The sequence below is a fragment of the Budorcas taxicolor genome, chromosome 1, assembly GCF_023091745.1.
Source record: "Budorcas taxicolor isolate Tak-1 chromosome 1, Takin1.1, whole genome shotgun sequence".
Taxonomy (NCBI): Eukaryota; Metazoa; Chordata; class Mammalia; order Artiodactyla; family Bovidae; genus Budorcas; species Budorcas taxicolor.
Window position 1 is genome coordinate 4,016,788 of NC_068910.1, and position 10,797 is coordinate 4,027,584.

General features: G+C 54.7%; 1 non-coding gene across 1 annotated transcript; it reads right to left on the reverse strand.

Annotated features, from left to right (window-relative positions):
• Window positions 1-9,610: 9,610 nt before the first annotated feature.
• On the reverse strand, window positions 9,611-9,683 carry TRNAG-CCC (transfer RNA glycine (anticodon CCC)). The gene has a single exon. It is a non-coding gene; the product is annotated as a tRNA-Gly (tRNA).
• Between the last annotated feature and the right edge of the window lie 1,114 nt (window positions 9,684-10,797).

The following is a 10,797-nucleotide window of genomic DNA, read 5'->3' on the forward strand; positions in this document are numbered from 1 at the left end:
GGACTGCACGGTGTATGGATACCAGGAACCTTGGATCACTGCGGGGTCACCTTGGAGGCTGGCTACCACCCCAGTGTTTGCACGGAGCCTGGCAGGTACAGCTGGTCAATTTGTGTCTGACAAGTACCAACTGTGTCCCAGCCTCAGGTGGGGCTTGACACAGTCCCTACCCTCAAGGGCTTGTATTATTCTTGGAAATGTAGGCTAAAGACTGAATCGGGAAAGGCCAGTACAAGCTAGTGCTCAAGAGAACCAGAGATGAATAGACTCATGGAGCTCACCATGGCCCCAGAGGTGGTCCAGACACCTTCGCAGCAGGCGGAGAACCGGCTAAGCCCCTGTTCTCATCTCAAGGACAAGTTCCTTGGAAACTGGGCACAGGAGGCCCTGGGCCTCTAGCCAGATGGCTCGGTGACATTGAGCTGGTCCTGTCCCTTTTGCTGACCAAAGGCTGACACCACCCAGGATAGTTGCTCCAGTTTGGGTCAAGCCTAGAGGCTGAGAGCTGGACAGGCCCTGAGAGACCGTCAGGTCTCACATCTGATATGTGATCGTGTCCAGAGAGGAAAGGGAGTGATCTAAGGCCCCTGGGAACTAACACACTGGGCGCCCACTTTGAGCCGGGCCTGGTGCTGGCGCCTTCACCCCCATTGTGCCGTTTAGCCTTTACAGAAACCCTGAACCGCGGGAATGACAAAGCCCGTTTTACAGAAGCAAAATGAACTGTCTGGAGTCAGAGCTGAGGAGCAGTGGGGCCTAAACTTGACCTGTGGTCTCTCTGACCCTGAAGGCCTTGCAGGGTAGAAGGTAGACAAATGGAAAAGTCGGACATCCGTGCCGACTCTGGGGACCAGGTTTACCTCCAGCCCCTCCAGCCCTGGCGCAAGCTCCCTGGACGGTGCCAGGGACACGCGGCCGTGTTTAGCAATCCCCGGTGGAGCCGGCCACCCTGGGATGGAGCACGAGCTGGTGACACCATGGGGCTCTTGGCTGCCTCCACGGTCCCCGTTGCAAGAAGGGCGGCCGCCATGTGAGACAGTTATTGCCACACGCGCGGGGCTCAGCATCTCCGAATAAGGCCATTGAGGACTCGGGGGACCTGAGCTCTGGTGCAAAGGCTCAGATGATCAGCACCAAAGTTGTGCAAGGGATTGGGTCAAGGGTTTGCCGATAAACAGGGCTGGGTTCCTTAGATACAAACACAACAAGCTGTTACTGGGGATCCAGTGGGGTGGCAGCTACCGGCCAAGGCACCGAATACACATTATTGCACATTTTCACAGCATTCCTGGGTTGGGGGAGGCATCTTTATCTCTCTTACAGATGAGGAAAGTGAGGCTGAGGAGGGGATGACACAGTCACAATTCTTTAGGGCCTGAGTCAGACTTGGAGCTCAGGGCTACATGACTCTCAGGCGCCCACGCTAGGCTGCCCCGTCATTTCTAAGGACAAGCTCTCTGAGTTCAGGATGGGTGGTCAGAGGGGAGACCCTCTCTTTGTGCTTACAACAGGATCCTTCATGCAGCAGTTTCCAGAGTTGCAGTTTCGCCCAGGGGTTAAACATGGGGCGTTAGGTGTCCGACAGGCATTCAAGTCCTGCCACTTGCAAGTTTTGTGGCTCTGGGCAAGCCTCTTGGCTTGGGTGAGTCCCAGTTTCTTCCAGCCCAGAACCAGCTAAGAATCTGTCCTGCGGGCTGTCCTCAAAGGCCGATGAGGGATTGGGAACTCCATGCCCCGCATCTTGAGTTCCACAAGAGCCTGGAAACCGCTTAGCGGGACAGTCACCATCTAACTAACTTTCGCATCTGCGGAGCACGGAGTCTGGCGCACTCCAACCCATAGCGTGAGGCCCCCTGTAAATGTCACCGCCTCTGAGAAGCCTCCCTTGATTCCACGGGCCCTCTTCACCACATTCTCAGCTCTGCATCTCACTCTCACTTCTAAGGCCCTGGACAGACTTCTGTGTTGGCATTTATCGGGTTGGAGACGAATACAGTTTCTTGGCAAAGAGCAAGGCAGACCTGAGTCCAGCCTCCCTCTGCCTGTCTAGCTGTGCAGCCCTGGACAAGCGACTCCACGTCTTTGATCGTCAGCATCCTTTTCTGAAAATAGGAATGGCGACCCTGTCTTCTCAGGGTAATTACGAGAATGAAATGCTGTTCATGCTCTTAGCACAAGGATTGACGCAAACTAAATGGGTAATAAATTCTGTCACTGGAAGGACTGATGCTGAAGCTGAAGCACCAATACTCTGGCCACCTGATGCAAAGAGCTGACTCTTTGGAAAAGACCCTGATGCTGGGAAAGATTGTGGGCAGAAGGAGAAGGGGGGCGACAGAGGATGAGATGTTTGGATGGCATCACCAACTCAATGGACGTGAGTTTGAGCAAACTCCGGGAGACGGTGAAGGACATGGAAGCCTCGCGTGCTGCAGTCTCTGGGGTCGCAAAGAGTCAGACACGACTGAACGGCTCAACAACAAATCAGTGCTATCAGCGTCGTCATTATTGTTGCTGTTGTGCAGAGACCCTTTTGCCCCTGCGTCTCTCCCCTCCGGCTCTGAAGTTGCAGGTAGCCCAGGAGGACACAGGAGCCTGGCCCCTGCTGATCATCTGTTACGCACCAGTCTCCAGCCGGGGGCTTCCGTAGGCTGTGATCTCATTCCACCCTGCTGGCCCATGGCATTCTTGTCATTCTTACAGAGAAACGCATCGGAGCCCAGAGAGGTGAAGTAACTTGCCGAAGGCCGCACACCATGCAAGAGGTGGAACCGGTCCAGCTCTTCCCAGCAAACCTATCATGTTCATCTCTGCATCCCGGGGACCCGAGAAATGCCTGCTGATGAATGATCAGCACCCAGGCTCAGGCCATGAAGCGTGACGTTCAGGAGGGGGTCTGCTTAGGCCTCGGGGCTCTGGACTTTGCAGGGGCAGATAAGGGCCCTCCTCCAGTTTGATGCAAATGCTCCTGCCGGGACGGATGAAGGCAGCTGGACACACAGCCTCTGGAATCCTGTCCCTCCCTGCCCAGCCCAGCCTCCTTGCTTCACACAGGTTCCCATGGGGACCATCCACCTCAGCCCCAGACCTGGACTCAGAGTATCCCCACCCCCGTGTCCTGCTTCTGGGCTTTGGGGGGAATATCTTTCATTTATTTGTCTTTACCATGCAATTCATTTTATTTTAGAAAAAAAATGTACTTAGCAGAGAATGAAATTTTCTATTTATTTCAAGTATTCATTTCATAGTGAAGACTGAGAAGTTAAGAATCAATCACAACAGAACACAGAGAGCCATTAACAACTCCCAAACTCCCAGGCTAAGTGACACGTGTGTTGCTGTTTAGTCGCTACGTCGTGTCCCACCCTTTGTGACCCCATGGACTGCAGCCCTCCAGGCTCCTCTGTGTATGGGATCTTCCAGCCAAGAATAGTGGAGCGGGTTGCCATTGCCTATTCTAGGGGGTCTTCCCCACCCAGGGATCGAACCTGCGTCTCCTACAAGTCTCCTGCGCTGGCCGGCGGATTCTTTACCACTGAGCCGCCCAAGAAGCCCAAACAACGCGTGTACCTTGACTTTTTTTTTTTTTTTTTTTAACCAAAATGCTGTTCGGAAACTGCTTCATCATCTTAAAAAAATTGTTGGGAGAAAAATAATCCCTGTTGGTGAGAGATGAGGTGCACACTGCGGATGACACAGGACAGGAGCAAACAGCCAGCACTGTCGACCTCTGCTGGGGGTTTCCTCTCCGATGACGTCTCTCTACTGTAGGTGATACAGGCACAGCCGCGGCACATCGCCTGAGCAGAAGAGCCAACCTTGCTTTCTTTCTAAATTAGATGAGGATGTTTTCAGGGTAGGAGGTCATGGGAAGCTGAAGCAGGGCCTCTGGTCGTCTGCAGGACTCAGTGGTCTGCCAGAGGCAGGCAGCTCCATCCGCACGGCAAAGACAGGGTGCAAAGGGTCCCCGGTCGTGGTCACAGCTCCATCACCTACCCCTCCTTCACGGCCTCTGTGCCATAGGCGCATTAGCGGCTCAGCTACCTCCAGGCCACCGCCCAGGTCCCTGGTCTCCGTAGCTACGGCCCCTTCCTTCCCACTTCTATCTCCCCCCACTCCATCCCGAGCCGTGCAGCAGCATCACCTCTGGGGCCTCAGGCTTTAGGGAAGAAAAGGCCAGTAAATTCTTCTCTGGGAGAAGCTGATGTGGGAGAGATGGAGATGAGACCTCTCTTTTTTCCTGCGTCTCTCACAGGAGCAAGAACAAGTCAGGAGTTAATAGGCCAACGACATGTCGTCCCGCATACCCACAGGAAAGACACATAACCGCTCTTTTGTAACCTCTTTCCATTCCCTTCCTTCTTCATGTTTTCTCTCCTATTCAAGCTCTTGTCCTTCTCCTCCCATTTCCCGGCCACTCCAGCCCTGGGTGGCCTCGCCCTCTCTTGAGCTCATGAGGCTGTGGGATCCCAGATCTTAGGGCCCCTGGACAGGGCGATTCAAGCTGCTGCCGTGCACGCTAGGTTTGGCTGGCCTTCAAGCACCATGGGCCCTTGGTGGAACCCAGGAGGGAACAGCCAGGGGCTAAGCAGGAGCCACTCTTGACCAAGAGGCACGAAGTTGGACGGACGACATCTGTCCGCAGACCTAACCTCCTTTGGTGCAGCATAGAGGCTCCTTCTAGGGTGCATCGATGGGGCCTGACCAAGTGTCAGCCTGAGCTTAAGGGCCCTCCTGGTGTCTGTGGGCTGCCGTGGAGAGGTGGGGGAGACCCAGAGAAGCTTGAACAGCCCCCAGAGTGCGGGCAAGCCCATGGTGGCCAGCTGGCAGCCAGCGTCCCGGTTAGTGGTGACGACAGCTGGGCAAGGTGGCCCAAGAGCAGGTGGTACAGAGAGGGGAGGTCGTGGAGCATCTGGAGGAGGTAAAGATGGACGCTGGGTGGACAGTGGCCAACCCCAGTGGCCACAGAGTGGCCTCCTGAGTGCCCTAGCCCCTCCTGTGGCTTCACCCAGTTGACCTGGTTTGTTAGCTGCTCAGTCATGTCCAACCCTGCGACCCCAAGGACTGTAGCCCTCCAGACTCCTCTGTTCATGAGAGTTCCCAGACAAGAACACTGGAGTGGGTTGCCACTTCCTTCTCCAGGGGATCTTCCCGACCCAGGGTTCGAACCTGCGTCTCTTGTGTCTTCTGCACTGACTGGCGGATTCTTCACCACCAGTGATACCTGGGAAGCCCCCGTATTGACTCATGGTAATGGTAGAATGAGCGGTCCCTGCGCTCGCAAACACAGCACCAGACTGCTGGTGACTCTCACTGCCAGTGCCGTCAGGGTTTCCCTGAAAGCTCAGCTGGTAAAGAATCGCCTGCAAAGCAGGAGACCCCGGCTCAAGTCCTGGGTCAGGAAGACCCGCCGGAGAAGGGATAGGCTACCCACTCCAGTGTTCTTAGGCTTCCCTGGTGGCTCAGCTGGTAAAGAATCCGCCTCCAGTGCGGGAGACCTGGGTTTGATCCCTGGGTTGGGAAGATCCCCTGGAGAAGGGAAAGGCTCCCACTCCAGTATTCTGGCCTGGAGAATCCCATGGTCCATGGGATGGAAAAGAGTCAGACACAACTGAGCGACTTTCACTTTCACTTCACTTTCAGTGTCAACACAATGGACACAACCGAGCAGCTGCTGTAGAACTTTCTGTTGTTCCGTCACTAATTGAGCAACAGGTGGAGTTCGCTGCTCCCTGACCATCCTGCTTCTTTCTTTGCTGGGGGATGTACCTCTCATGAGTGTCGGGTTTCAGCCATGCTCCCAGCTCCCCAAAGTATCATCTGCGGTCTGATAACTGAAGCATCGCCTTGTTAAAGCCCTATGTGTGACTGCATCATTTCCGGATCCAACAGGCACCCCGCACGCCTCAGGTTCTCAGTTGCCTTTAACACTTTCATTCAGTCATGGAGATCAGGGAAGGCGCCTGGAGGAAACCCATTTCCCAGTCAACTCCAGTGTAGCTGCCAGCAGATCAAGGCCCTTCTAGTAGCATTTCTCCCTTGCTCACACACCTTCAGTGTCTCCCTGTGACCTACAGGATAAGATTACAAGTCTTAACCACCATAGAAGGTCCTCACAGTCTGACTTCAGCGGGCCGCTCCAGCCTCACCTCCACTCCAACCACACGGGGCCACAAAGCCTTCTCCAGCTGTTCCTGGTCCGTTCGGCAACCCAAACCCTCCCTGGGTCTCTCCTTAGTTCTCCCCCAGCACTTTTATTCTAATCCTCATCATATTGGAACTTAGGTTCCCACAGGATTTTATCCACCCATCACAGAGACTGCACCTTCCTGGGGTTGGAGGTGTGTCTTAGCTGAGAATCCTCCGTACCCTGCACTCAGTAAATACCCAGTCACCGGGGCCCCAGATGCTTTTTACAAACAGGAACTCTAATCTCTGTGCGTGTCTGTGCGCACAGTCGCTCAGTCGTGTCTGACTCTTTGGACCCCACGGGCTATAGCTGTCTAGGCTCCTCTGTCCATGGGATCCTCCCAGCAGGAATACTGGGGTGGGTTGCCATGCCCTTCTCCAGGGGGTCTTTGTGACCTAGGGATCCAACCCACGTTCTTTTTGTATCTCCCGCATTGGCAGGAGGGTTCTTTACCACTGTGCCACCTGGGAAGATGTAATCACCATGGTAACCTCGCAACCTGGACAGTGCTTTCCCCAAAGTGACGTCTCAGGCTAAGCAACTTGCTCCAACGTTGCATCCACTTAGCTTCAAAGGCAGAACTCTTTACAGTGTGTCCATACTGCAAAAAAAAAACAAAACCCAATGACTCTGCTTCACCAGAGCAGCATTACCTGGGCCTAATCCCATCCACCTCTCACGGGACCTCGTGTTCCGTTTTGTTTTGTTTTTTGGAGCTCAGTACCTGGACAGACACCCCCCTCCTTTTCTGAAATTTCAGATGTCCTCTGCTATTACGGCCTTGGTATTAACAGCTTCCCTCTTGGGCTGATGAAGATAATACACACACAGCGTGGGGGCTGCTGGTAAGCCTCTTCCTTGCTGGGGGATGGCTGAGCAGTGCTGACTGGGGCAGGGCAGGGGACAGGGCGGGGGGCAGGGCCCTGTCCTCCTTGAGGTCCCTTGGCATCACACATCTGGTTCATCTGGGCGGAGGTGGGGCCAGGAGCCAGGCTCTCTGGTCACTGACGAAATGTGTCTGTCCCGGGTCTGTTGGGCAACGCCGAGCCTGGAGAGGAAGGCGAGGTAGGGGCAGCTGCTCCCCGCTACCACCAACGCCCCACCACCGGGTCCAGGCAGCTTGAGCAACCCCCACCCCCACCCCCACCCCGGCAGTTGCTCCATCTGCAAAAGGGGCGACGATGCCCCAGGGTGCCGAGTTGCACCACGTTCTTAGAAAGCGGCCTCTGTACACGCATTTCCATCTGGTCCTGGTTTTGTTTAAGCAGTGTCTTTTTCACTTCCAAATTTCTGAGGGCAAATCGGGCGACAAGATATGGTGAAACGATGGTGATTAGCCAGCTTCCCCTGAGCATTCACCCCGCACCGTGCCCGCGGTGCCAAGGAGGAGGCCGTATGCGCGAGGTGCGCACCCCGAACCTCGCAGTGGGTACCGTTCTCCCCACATCACCCGCGAAGGAATACAGCGGCTTCCCCAGGGCGAAGTGTCCTGGCCGCGCTCACACAGCTGGTAAATGGTGGGGCCAGGATGCAAACTCGCCCTGCGTAATTCCGGCCCTCTTCCCGGCTGCTCCATACTGCTCCCCACGAGGGCCAAGAAGCTGGGCTCTGAGATCAGGCTGTTCCAGGTTGCATCTCAGCAGTGCCTGAGTCCCCAGCAGGCCCTGCCTCCTCTCTCAGCCTCACTTTCCCCGCCTGGAGAATTCAGTGGGTTAGAACAGATCACGCATGTGCGTGTAAACGTGCTCAGTTGTGTCCGACTCTTTAGACCCCATGGACTGTAGCCCACCAGACTCCTCTGTTCTTGGGATTCTCCAGGCAAGAATCCTGCAGTGGGTTGCCACACCCTCCTCCAGGGGATCTTCCCGACCCAGGGACTGAATCTTCCACACTGGCTAGCGGATTTTGTACCACTGCGCCCACAGATCACTGGTTCTCAAATGTTACTTTAGCTTAAAAAAAAAGAATGCTTCAAGCAAGTGTGGTCTGCATTCAGGCAGGAGGACATTTGGTAGGATGAGGGAAACATTCTCCAAGTGGATTGTGGTGATGTATTTTCTGAAAAGCCTTAACTTGGACACTTGCAATGGGTGAATTTTATGGCAGGTAAATTATCCCTCAATCAAGCCGTAAAGAATTATATTGTTTCATGAAATAGTGACATTCAACCCCCAGGACCCCACCGGATTGTTTGAAAACCCTCGGGCTGTGTGGACTCTGGATGGCCTTCAGACTCTGACCTTGGGGGATTCTGAGGTCATTTTAGTTCACTCTGTGCAGCCGGCTCTGAGTTCTCTGGGAGGACAAGGATTTCATCCAGTCCAGCCCCGCACAGCATGCGGACCACAGCAGGCTCTCCCAGGCCTCCGGAGATGAGTGGCCACCCTTGATGGGAGGGACACCTGGCACGTTCTCACAGTGTTCACCCGAGTTGGGGTGCTGGAGGCAGGCACTGTGTTTTCATGTCTGAAGCAATCCCAGCATTGATGCACGGAGTAGATACCTGGTAATGGTTCGTTGAATAAATTTAAAAAGTGAATGAATAAATGGCTCAGTCCCTGCTCGTGAGACAAGCTGAGGAGGTAAGACATCCATGTATATACACGCACTGTGTATTACTTAGGATGTAACTTCATTTTTTTAACGTATTTTTATTTTTTTAAAAAAAATTTCCTTTGGCTGCACCGGGTCTTAGTTTCGGCCTGCAGGATCTTTCGTTGCGGCCTACAAACTCTTAGTTGTGCCACTTGGGACCTAGTCCCCTGACCAGGGATCGAACCCAGGTCCCCTGCATCGGGAGCATGGGGTCTTAGCCGCTGGACCACAGGGAAGCCCCTAGGATTATAATATTAGGGCATAGGAAATTTACTGAGGAAGCACGAGGAAGACCCAGCGCTCGTGCCATGGGAAGGATGGGTCAAAAGCAACTCCTGGGTCTACACAGCTGACCCAGCTTGCGTCTTTAGGCAGCCCGAATGGAATGAGGCAGCTATAACTATTTTTGGCCCTGCAGTGGGTTGCCACACCCTCCTTCAGGGGATCTTCCCGACCCAGGGATTGAACCTGAATCTTCCACGATGGCTAGTGGATTCTTTACCACTGCGCCAACAGATCACTGGTACTTTAGCTTTAAAGAAAAAAAAAAAAAATAGAATGCTTCAAGCAGGTGTGGTCTGCATTCAGGAAGGATTTCAAGATTCAGACCCCAGGAGAAGGGCATGTGATTGGCTAGATGGGGTCAGAAGTGTTGCCCGGGCACTTCAGCTGACAGACTGCCTTTAGGGAGGGGAGGAGGGGCTCAAAACCCAAACTGGGTTCTTTTTTTTCTTTTGGCTGCACTGGGTCTTAGCTGCGGTACTCAGGATTGTTTTTCCGTTGGGGCCGCATGCAGAATCTTTGGTTGGGGCATGTGGGATCCAGTTCCCTGACCGAGGATCGAACCCAGGTCTCCTGCATTGGGAGTGCAGAGTCTTAGCCACTGGACCACCAAGGAAGTCCCCCAGGCTGGGCTCTGCTTCTAGAAGGAAGCGGGATGCATGCTGGGCAGATCAGAACAACGGATGTCCCCTGGAAAGCTTCTCTGATTGCAAAAGATGGAGATGCAAGTTGAAAGAATTAACAGGGAGATCACCAAGGCAAGGGGCGCTCAGTGCCGTGAATGCCAGGCTGTCTTTGAGCACCGGGTAGGGGGGCACTGGGCAGAGAAGGGAGTGGTTGGTGGGCTAGGGAGTTAAGGAGAACCAGGGTAACTTATAGGTTGTTCTTTAAAACTCTTGGCCCAGCTTCTGGCTGATCTTGATAGCCATCTCTCAGCACTCAGGCCATTTTCTCTCTGTTCTGGAAACCCAGGGAGTCCACGGGGTTTGATGAAATGGTCCAAGGAGGACCGTTCCGGACCAGGTACGCAGACCTCTCTGTGGTCCTCAGGCCTCCATCTGAGCCGTTTGCTGGGTCGCACTTGCTACAGTTCCAGTTCCGGCTTGTATTTCAGATAAAACGGGGGAAAGGATGAACACCTTCCAGACGCCTTCTGTGACGCCTGCTGTGCGTCTGTTTTCTGATTTAATGCTCACCGCCGGTCTGCAGGGCGAGTATTAACCCCATCTGGCAATCTGAGCTGCTGAGAGGGACAAGTCCCAGAGGCAGGATTTGAACCCAGGACCAGAGAGCTCCCTGCGGTCCCATGTGCCTCCCCGCTGGTCATTCAGCTCAGATAGGTCCTGTAGTTTCCCCACCTGCAGATCAGGGAGTTGAAAGCTCGAGGAGGGTCATCTCCAGCCCTAGTGAAACTGCTCAGGAACATCACAGACAGTCCCAGAGAGGCCAGGGCAGGTGCAGCCGGTCCAGGCTAGGCTCACGGTGAGGCCGCCCCCCACCCCCAGCTGGAGATGCCCGAATGAAGTGGCTTTCAGCAAGGGGCCAGCCAGCTGGGCACAGGCAGGAGGCAAGACCCGAGCCTGCAAGTCAGCCCACGTCTCCCTGGCACCAGAGGTGGCGGGGACAACCGTGTCTGAGCCCCTGGCCCCCACCCCCAGAGGTATCCCGCCACCCGAGGGGCACAGCCGCGCAGACTTCTGCGGCCATCAGGAGTACGTGCTCAGACACAC